The following is a 13,401-nucleotide window of genomic DNA, read 5'->3' on the forward strand; positions in this document are numbered from 1 at the left end:
CATGCTGATATACTGTACAGTAACTTATATATCACATATCCAGCTGCTGCTGTGTTATCAGGGTTATACAGTTACTATACATTATACACCACATGCTGCTATACTGTACAGTAACTTATATATCACATATCCAGCTGCTGTGTTATCAGGGTTATACAGTTACTATACATTATACACCACATGCTGCTATACTGTACAGTAACTTATATATCACATATCCAGCTGCTGTGTTATCAGGGTTATACAGTTACTATACATTATACACCACATGCTGCTATACTGTACAGTAACTTATATATCACATATCCAGCTGCTGTGTTATCAGGGTTATACAGTTACTATACATTATACACCACATGCTGCTATACTGTACAGTAACTTATATATCACATATCCAGCTGCTGCTGTGTTATCAGGGTTATACAGTTACTATACATTATATACCACATGCTGCTATACTGTACAGTAACTTATATATCACATATCCAGCTGCTGTGTTATCAGGGTTATACAGTTACTATACATTATATACCACATGCTGCTATACTGTACAGTAACTTATATATCACATATCCAGCTGCTGTGTTATCAGGGTTATACAGTTACTATACATTATATACCACATGCTGCTATACTGTACAGTAACTTATATATCACATATCCAGCTGCTGTGTTATCAGGGTTATACAGTTACTATACATTATACACCACATGCTGATTGCTATACTGTACAGTAACTTATATATCACATATCCTGCTGCTGTGTTATCAGGGTTATACAGTTACTATACATTATACACCACATGCTGCTATACTGTACAGTAACTTATATATCACATATCCAGCTGCTGCTGTGTTATCAGGGTTATACAGTTACTATACATTATATACCACATGCTGCTATACTGTACAGTAACTTATATATCACATATCCAGCTGCTGCTGTGTTATCAGGGTTATACAGTTACTATACATTATATACCACATGCTGCTATACTGTACAGTAACTTATATATCACATATCCAGCTGCTGTGTTATCAGGGTTATACAGATACTATACATTATACACCACATGCTGCTATACTGTACAGTAACTTATATATCACATATCCAGCTGCTGTGTTATCAGGGTTATACAGTTACTATACATTATATACCACATGCTGCTATACTGTACAGTAACTTATATATCACATATCCAGCTGCTGTGTTATCAGGGTTATACAGATACTATACATTATACACCACATGCTGCTATACTGTACAGTAACTTATATATCACATATCCAGCTGCTGTGTTATCAGGGTTATACAGTTACTATACATTATACACCACATGCTGCTATACTGTACAGTAACTAATCACATATCCAGCTGCTGCTGTGTTATCAGGGTTATACAGTTACTATACATTATACACCACATGCTGCTATACTGTACAGTAACTTATATATCACATATCCAGCTGCTGTGTTATCAGGGTTATACAGTTACTATACATTATACACCACATGCTGCTATACTGTACAGTAACTTATATATCACATATCCAGCTGCTGTGTTATCAGGGTTATACAGTTACTATACATTATACACCACATGCTGCTATACTGTACAGTAACTTATATATCACATATCCAGCTGCTGTGTTATCAGGGTTATACAGTTACTATACATTATACACCACATGCTGCTATACTGTACAGTAACTTATATATCACATATCCAGCTGCTGTGTTATCAGGGTTATACAGTTACTATACATTATACACCACATGCTGCTATACTGTACAGTAACTTATATATCACATATCCAGCTGCTGTGTTATCAGGGTTATACAGTTACTATACATTATACACCACATGCTGCTATACTGTACAGTAACTTATATATCACATATCCAGCTGCTGTGTTATCAGGGTTATACAGTTACTATACATTATACACCACATGCTGCTATACTGTACAGTAACTTATACATCACATATCCAGCTGCTGTGTTATCAGGGTTATACAGTTACTATACATTATATACCACATGCTGCTATACTGTACAGTAACTTATATATCACATATCCAGCTGCAGTGTTATCAGGGATATACAGTTACTATACATTATATACCATATGCTGCTATACTGTACAGTAACTTATATATCACATATCCAGCTGCTGTGTTATCAGGGTTATACAGTTACTATACATTATATACCACATGCTGCTATACTGTACAGTAACTTATATATCACATATCCAGCTGCTGTGTTATCGGGGTTATACAGTTACTATACATTATATACCACATGCTGATTGCTATACTGTACAGTAACTTATATATCACATATCCAGCTGCTGCTGTGTTATCAGGGTTATACAGTTACTATACATTATACACCACATGCTGATTGCTATACTGTACAGTAACTTATATATCACATATCCAGCTGCTGCTGTGTTATCAGGGTTATACGGTTACTATACATTATATACCACATGCTGATTGCTATACTGTACAGTAACTTATATATCACATATCCAGCTGCTGTGTTATCAGGGTTATGCAGTTACTATACATTATATACCACATGCTGCTATACTGTACAGTAACTTATATATCACATATCCAGCTGCTGCTGTGTTATCAGGGTTATACAGTTACTATACATTATACACCACATGCTGCTATACTGTACAGTAACTTGTATATCACATATCCAGCTGCTGTGTTATCAGGGTTATACAGTTACTATACATTATATACCACATGCTGCTATACTGTACAGTAACTTATATATCACATATCCAGCTGCTGTGTTATCAGGGTTATACAGTTACTATACATTATACACCACATGCTGCTATACTGTACAGTAACTTATATATCACATATCCAGCTGCTGTGTTATCAGGGTTATACAGTTACTATACATTATACACCACATGCTGCTATACTGTACAGTAACTTATATATCACATATCCAGCTGCTGTGTTATCAGGGTTATACAGTTACTATACATTATATACCACATGCTGCTATACTGTACAGTAACTTATATATCACATATCCAGCTGCTGCTGTGTTATCAGGGTTATACAGTTACTATACATTATATAACACATGCTGCTATACTGTACAGTAACTTATATATCACATATCCAGCTGCAGTGTTATCAGGGTTATACAGTTACTATACATTATATACCACATGCTGCTATACTGTACAGTAACTTATATATCACATATCCAGCTGCTGTGTTATCAGGGTTATACAGTTACTATACATTATACACCACATGCTGCTATACTGTACAGTAACTTATATATCACATATCCAGCTGCTGTGTTATCAGGGTTATACAGTTACTATACATTATACACCACATGCTGCTATACTGTACAGTAACTTATATATCACATATCCAGCTGCTGTGTTATCAGGGTTATACAGTTACTATACATTATATACCACATGCTGCTATACTGTACAGTAACTTATATATCACATATCCAGCTGCTGTGTTATCGGGGTTATACAGTTACTATACATTATATACCACATGCTGATTGCTATACTGTACAGTAACTTATATATCACATATCCAGCTGCTGCTGTGTTATCAGGGTTATACAGTTACTATACATTATACACCACATGCTGCTATACTGTACAGTAACTTATATATCACATATCCAGCTGCTGCTGTGTTATCAGGGTTATACAGTTACTATACATTATACACCACATTCTGCTGTACTGTACAGTAACTTATATATCACATATCCAGCTGCTGTGTTATCAGGGTTATACAGTTACTATACATTATACACCACATGCTGCTATACTGTACAGTAACTTATATATCACATATCCAGCTGCTGCTGTGTTATCAGGGTTATACAGTTACTATACATTATATACCACATGCTGCTATACTGTACAGTAACTTATATATCACATATCCAGCTGCTGCTGTGTGATCAGGGTTATACAGTTACTATACATTATATACCACATGCTGCTATACTGTACAGTAACTTATATATCACATATCCAGCTGCTGTGTTATCAGGGTTATACAGTTACTATACATTATATACCACATGCTGCTATACTGTACAGTAACTTATATATCACATATCCAGCTGCTGTGTTATCAGGGTTATACAGTTACTATACATTATATACCACATGCTGCTACACTGTACAGTAACTTATATATCACATATCCAGCTGCTGTGTTATCAGGGTTATACAGTTACTATACATTATAAAACACATGCTGCTATACTGTACAGTAACTTATATATCACATATCCAGCTGCTGCAGTGTTATCAGGGTTATACAGTTACTATACATTATATACCACATGCTGCTATACTGTACAGTAACTTATATATCACATATCCAGCTGCTGTGTTATCAGGGTTATACAGTTACTATACAATATACACCACATGCTGCTATACTGTACAGTAACTATACATTATACACCACATGCTGATACTATACTGTACAGTAACTTATATATCACATATCCAGCTGCTGTGTTATCAGGGTTATACAGTTACTATACATTATATACCACATGCTGCTATACTGTACAGTAACTTATATATCACATATCCAGCTGCTGATGTTATCAGGGTTATACAGTTACTATACATTATAAACCACATGCTGCTATACTGTACAGTAACTTATATATCACATATCCAGCTGCTGTGTTATCAGGGTTATACAGTTACTATACATTATACACCACATGCTGCTATACTGTACAGTAACTTATATATCACATATCCAGCTGCTGTGTTATCAGGGTTATACAGTTACTATAAATTATACACCACATGCTGATTGCTATACTGTACAGTAACTTATATATCACATATCCAGCTGCTGCTGTGTTATCAGGGTTATACAGTTACTATACATTATATACCACATGCTGCTATACTGTACAGTAACTTATATATCACATATCCAGCTGCTGTGTTATCAGGGTTGTACAGTTACTATACATTATATACCACATGCTGCTATACTGTACAGTAACTTATATATCACATATCCAGCTGCTGTGTTATCAGGGTTATACAGTTACTATACATTATACACCACATGCTGCTATACTGTACAGTAACATATATCACATATCCAGCTGCTGTGTTATCAGGGTTATACAGTTACTATACATTATATACCACATGCTGCTATACTGTACAGTAACATATATCACATATCCAGCTGCTGTGTTATCAGGGTTATACAGTTACTATACATTATACACCACATGCTGCTATACTGTACAGTAACATATATCACATATCCAGCTGCTGCTGTGTTATCAGGGTTATACAGTTACTATACATTATACACCACATGCTGCTATACTGTACAGTAACTTATATATCACATATCCAGCTGCTGTGTTATCAGGGTTATACAGTTACTATACATTATACACCACATGCTGCTATACTGTACAGTAACTTATATATCACACATCCAGCTGCTGTGTTATCAGGGTTATACAGTTACTATACATTATACACCACATGCTGCTATACTGTACAGTAACTTATATATCACATATCCAGCTGCTGCTGTGTTATCAGGGTTATACAGTTACTATACATTATACACCACATGCTGCTATACTGTACAGTAACTTATATATCACATATCCAGCTGCTGTGTTATCAGGGTTATACAGTTACTATACATTATACACCGCATGCTGCTATACTGTACAGTAACTTATATATCACATATCCAGCTGCTGTGTTATCAGGGTTATACAGTTACTATACATTATACACCACATGCTGCTATACTGTACAGTAACATATATCACATATCCAGCTGCTGTGTTATCAGGGTTATGCAGTTACTATACATTATACACCACATGCTGCTATACTGTACAGTAACTTATATATCACATATCCAGCTGCTGTGTTATCAGGGTTATACAGTTACTATACATTATATACCACATGCTGCTATACTGTACAGTAACATATATATCACATATCCAGCTGCTGTGTTATCAGGGTTATACAGTTACTATACATTATATACCACATGCTGCTATACTGTACAGTAACTTATATATCACATATCCAGCTGCTGTGTTATCAGGGTTATACAGTTACTATACATTATACACCACATGCTGCTATACTGTACAGTAACATATATCACATATCCAGCTGCTGTGTTATCAGGGTTATGCAGTTACTATACATTATACACCACATGCTGCTATACTGTACAGTAACTTATATATCACATATCCAGCTGCTGTGTTATCTGGGTTATACAGTTACTATACATTATACACCACATGCTGCTATACTGTACAGTAACTTATATATCACATATCCAGCTGCTGTGTTATCAGGGTTATACAGTTACTATACATTATATACCACATGCTGCTATACTGTACAGTAACATATATATCACATATCCAGCTGCTGTGTTATCAGGGTTATACAGTTACTATACATTATATACCACAGGCTGCTATACTGTACAGTAACTTATATATCACATATCCAGCTGCTGTGTTATCAGGGTTATACAGTTACTATACATTATATACCACATGCTGCTACACTGTACAGTAACATATATCACATATCCAGCTGCTGTGTTATCAGGGTTATACAGTTACTATACATTATACACCACATGCTGCTATACTGTACAGTAACTTATATATCACATATCCAGCTGCTGTGTTATCAGGGTTATACAGTTACTATACATTATATACCACATGCTGCTATACTGTACAGTAACTTATATATCACATATCCAGCTGCTGTGTTATCAGGGTTATACAGTTACTATACATTATACACCACATGCTGCTATACTGTACAGTAACTTATATATCACATATCCAGCTGCTGTGTTATCAGGGTTATACAGTTACTATACATTATACACCACATGCTGCTATACTGTACAGTAACTTATATATCACATATCCAGCTGCTGCTGTGTTATCAGGGTTATACAGTTACTATACATTATACACCACATGCTGATATACTGTACAGTAACTTATATATCACATATCCAGCTGCTGTGTTATCAGGGTTATACAGTTACTATACATTATACACCACATGCTGATTGCTATACTGTACAGTAACTTATAATATCACATATCCAGCTGCTGTGTTATCAGGGTTATACAGTTACTATACATTATACCACATGCTGCTATACTGTACAGTAACTTATATATCACATATCCAGCTGCTGCTGTGTTATCAGGGTTATACAGTTACTATACATTATACACCACATGCTGCTATACTGTACAGTAACTTATATATCACATATCCAGCTGCTGCAGTGTTATCAGGGTTATACAGTTACTATACATTATACACCACATGCTGCTATACTGTACAGTAACTTATATATCACATATCCAGCTGCTGTGTTATCAGGGTTATACAGTTACTATACATTATATACCACATGCTGCTATACTGTACAGTAACTTATATATCACATATCCCAGCTGCTGTGTTATCAGGGTTATACAGTTACTATACATTATATACCACATGCTGATGCTATACTGTACAGTAACTTATATATCACATATCCAGCTGCTGTGTTATCAGGGTTATACAGTTACTATACATTATACACCACATGCTGCTATACTGTACAGTAACTTATATATCACATATCCAGCTGCAGTGTTATCAGGGTTATACAGTTACTATACATTATACACCACATGCTGCTATACTGTACAGTAACTTATATATCACATATCCAGCTGCTGCTGTGTTATCAGGGTTATACAGTTACTATACATTATACACCACATGCTGCTATACTGTACAGTAACTTATATATCACATATCCAGCTGCTGCTGTGTTATCAGGGTTATACAGTTACTATACATTATACACCACATGCTGCTATACTGTACAGTAACTTATATATCACATATCCAGCTGCTGTGTTATCAGGGTTATACAGTTACTATACATTATATACCACATGCTGCTATACTGTACAGTAACTTATATATCACATATCCCAGCTGCTGTGTTATCAGGGTTATACAGTTACTATACATTATATACCACATGCTGATGCTATACTGTACAGTAACTTATATATCACATATCCAGCTGCTGTGTTATCAGGGTTATACAGTTACTATACATTATACACCACATGCTGCTATACTGTACAGTAACTTATATATCACATATCCAGCTGCTGTGTTATCAGGGTTATACAGATACTATACATTATACACCACATGCTTCTATACTGTACAGTAACTTATATATCACATATCCAGCTGCTGTGTTATCAGGGTTATACAGTTACTATACATTATACACCACATGCTGCTATACTGTACAGTAACTTATATCACATATCCAGCTGCTGCTGTGTTATCAGGGTTATACAGTTACTATACATTATATACCACATGCTGCTATACTGTACAGTAACTTATATATCACATATCCAGCTGCTGTGTTATCAGGGTTATACAGTTACTATACATTATACACCACATGCTGCTATACTGTACAGTAACTTATATATCACATATCCAGCTGCTGCTGTGTTATCAGGGTTATACAGTTACTATACATTATATACCACATGCTGCTATACTGTACAGTAACTTATATATCACATATCCAGCTGCTGTGTTATCAGGGTTATACAGTTACTATACATTATACACCACATGCTGCTATACTGTACAGTAACTTATATATCACATATCCAGCTGCTGTGTTATCAGGGTTATACAGTTACTATACATTATACACCACATGCTGCTATACTGTACAGTAACTTATATATCACATATCCAGCTGCTGTGTTATCAGGGTTATACAGTTACTATACATTATACACCACATGCTGCTATACTGTACAGTAACTTATATATCACATATCCAGCTGCTGTGTTATCAGGGTTATACAGTTACTATACATTATACACCACATGCTGCTATACTGTACAGTAACTTATACATCACATATCCAGCTGCTGTGTTATCAGGGTTATACAGTTACTATACATTATATACCACATGCTGCTATACTGTACAGTAACTTATATATCACATATCCAGCTGCAGTGTTATCAGGGATATACAGTTACTATACATTATATACCATATGCTGCTATACTGTACAGTAACTTATATATCACATATCCAGCTGCTGTGTTATCAGGGTTATACAGTTACTATACATTATATACCACATGCTGCTATACTGTACAGTAACTTATATATCACATATCCAGCTGCTGTGTTATCGGGGTTATACAGTTACTATACATTATATACCACATGCTGATTGCTATACTGTACAGTAACTTATATATCACATATCCAGCTGCTGCTGTGTTATCAGGGTTATACAGTTACTATACATTATACACCACATGCTGATTGCTATACTGTACAGTAACTTATATATCACATATCCAGCTGCTGCTGTGTTATCAGGGTTATACGGTTACTATACATTATATACCACATGCTGATTGCTATACTGTACAGTAACTTATATATCACATATCCAGCTGCTGTGTTATCAGGGTTATGCAGTTACTATACATTATATACCACATGCTGCTATACTGTACAGTAACTTATATATCACATATCCAGCTGCTGCTGTGTTATCAGGGTTATACAGTTACTATACATTATACACCACATGCTGCTATACTGTACAGTAACTTGTATATCACATATCCAGCTGCTGTGTTATCAGGGTTATACAGTTACTATACATTATATACCACATGCTGCTATACTGTACAGTAACTTATATATCACATATCCAGCTGCTGTGTTATCAGGGTTATACAGTTACTATACATTATACACCACATGCTGCTATACTGTACAGTAACTTATATATCACATATCCAGCTGCTGTGTTATCAGGGTTATACAGTTACTATACATTATACACCACATGCTGCTATACTGTACAGTAACTTATATATCACATATGCAGCTGCTGTGTTATCAGGGTTATACAGTTACTATACATTATATAACACATGCTGCTATACTGTACAGTAACTTATATATCACATATCCAGCTGCAGTGTTATCAGGGTTATACAGTTACTATACATTATATACCACATGCTGCTATACTGTACAGTAACTTATATATCACATATCCAGCTGCTGCAGTGTTATCAGGGTTATACAGTTACTATACATTATACACCACATGCTGCTATACTGTACAGTAACATATCACATATCCAGCTGCTGTGTTATCAGGGTTATACAGTTACTATACATTATACACCACATGCTGCTATACTGTACAGTAACTTATACATCACATATCCAGCTGCTGTGTTATCAGGGTTATACAGTTACTATACATTATACACCACATGCTGCTATACTGTACAGTAACATATATATCACATATCCAGCTGCTGTGTTATCAGGGTTATACAGTTACTATACATTATATACCACATGCTGATTGCTATACTGTACAGTAACTTATATATCACATATCCAGCTGCAGTGTTATCAGGGTTATACAGTTACTATACATTATACACAACATGCTGCTATACTGTACAGTAACTTATATATCACATATCCAGCTGCTGTGTTATCAGGGTTATGCAGTTACTATACATTATATACCACATGCTGCTATACTGTACAGTAACTTATATATCACATATCCAGCTGCTGCTGTGTTATCAGGGTTATACAGTTACTATACATTATATACCACATGCTGCTATACTGTACAGTAACTTATATATCACATATCCAGCTGCTGCTGTGTTATCAGGGTTATACAGTTACTATACATTATACACCACATGCTGATATACTGTACAGTAACTTATATATCACATATCCAGCTGCTGTGTTATCAGGGTTATACAGTTACTATACATTATATACCACATGCTGCTATACTGTACAGTAACATATATATCACATATCCAGCTGCTGTGTTATCAGGGTTATACAGTTACTATACATTATATACCACATGCTGCTATACTGTACAGTAACTTATATATCACATATCCAGCTGCTGTGTTATCAGGGTTATACAGTTACTATACATTATACACCACATGCTGCTATACTGTACAGTAACATATATCACATATCCAGCTGCTGTGTTATCAGGGTTATACAGTTACTATACATTATATACCACATGCTGATATACTGTACAGTAACTTATATATCACATATCCAGCTGCAGTGTTATCAGGGTTATACAGTTACTATACATTATATACCACATGCTGCTATACTGTACAGTAACTTATATACCACATATCCAGCTGCTGTGTTATCAGGGTTATACAGTTACTATACATTATACACCACATGCTGCTATACTGTACAGTAACTTATATATCACATATCCAGCTGCTGCTGTGTTATCAGGGTTATACAGTTACTATACATTATACACCACATGCTGCTATACTGTACAGTAACTTATATATCACATATCCAGCTGCTGTGTTATCAGGGTTATACAGTTACTATACATTATATACCACATGCTGCTATACTGTACAGTAACTTATATATCACATATCCAGCTGCTGTGTTATCAGGGTTATACAGTTACTATACATTATATACCACATGCTGCTATACTGTACAGTAACTTATATATCACATATCCAGCTGCTGTGTTATCAGGGTTATACAGTTACTATACATTATATACCACATGCTGCTATACTGTACAGTAACTTATATATCACATATCCAGCTGCAGTGTTATCAGGGTTATACAGTTACTATACATTATATACCACATGCTGCTATACTGTACAGTAACTTATATATCACATATCCAGCTGCTGTGTTATAAGGGTTATACAGTTACTATACATTATACACCACATGCTGCTATACTGTACAGTAACTTATATATCACATATCCAGCTGCTGCAGTGTTATCAGGGTTATACAGTTACTATACATTATACACCACATGCTGCTATACTGTACAGTAACTTATATATCACATATCCAGCTGCTGCTGTGTTATCAGGGTTATACAGTTACTATACATTATACACCACATGCTGATTGCTATACTGTACAGTAACTTATATATCACATATCCAGCTGCTGTGTTATCAGGGTTATACAGTTACTATACATTATATACCACATGCTGCTATACTGTACAGTAACTTATATATCACATATCCAGCTGCTGCTGTGTTATCAGGATTATACAGTTACTATACATTATACACCACATGCTGCTATACTGTACAGTAACTTATATATCACATATCCAGCTGCTGTGTTATCAGGGTTATACAGTTACTATACATTATATACCACATGCTGCTATACTGTACAGTAACTTATATATCACATATCCAGCTGCTGTGTTATCAGGGTTATACAGTTACTATACATTATACACCACATGCTGATTGCTATACTGTACAGTAACTTATATATCACATATCCAGCTGCTGCAGTGTTATCAGGGTTATACAGTTACTATACATTATACACCACATGCTGCTATACTGTACAGTAACTTATATATCACATATCCAGCTGCTGTGTTATCAGGGTTATACAGTTACTATACATTATACACCACATGCTGCTATACTGTACAGTAACTTATATATCACATATCCAGCTGCTGCAGTGTTATCAGGGTTATACAGTTACTATACATTATACACCACATGCTGCTATACTGTACAGTAACTTATATATCACATATCCAGCTGCTGCTGTGTTATCAGGGTTATACAGTTACTATACATTATACACCACATGCTGCTATACTGTACAGTAACTTATATATCACATATCCAGCTGCTGTGTTATCAGGGTTATACAGTTACTATACATTATATACCACATGCTGCTATACTGTACAGTAACTTATATATCACATATCCAGCTGCTGCAGTGTTATCAGGGTTATACAGTTACTATACATTATACACCACATGCTGCTATACTGTACAGTAACTTATATATCACATATCCAGCTGCTGTGTTATCAGGGTTATACAGTTACTATACATTATACACCACATGCTGCTATACTGTACAGTAACTTATATATCACATATCCAGCTGCTGCAGTGTTATCAGGGTTATACAGTTACTATACATTATACACCACATGCTGCTATACTGTACAGTAACTTATATATCACATATCCAGCTGCTGCTGTGTTATCAGGGTTATACAGTTACTATACATTATACACCACATGCTGCTATACTGTACAGTAACTTATATATCACATATCCAGCTGCTGTGTTATCAGGGTTATACAGTTACTATACATTATATACCACA

Source organism: Dendropsophus ebraccatus, chromosome 4 (assembly GCF_027789765.1).
Source record: "Dendropsophus ebraccatus isolate aDenEbr1 chromosome 4, aDenEbr1.pat, whole genome shotgun sequence".
Classification (NCBI taxonomy): Eukaryota; Metazoa; Chordata; class Amphibia; order Anura; family Hylidae; genus Dendropsophus; species Dendropsophus ebraccatus.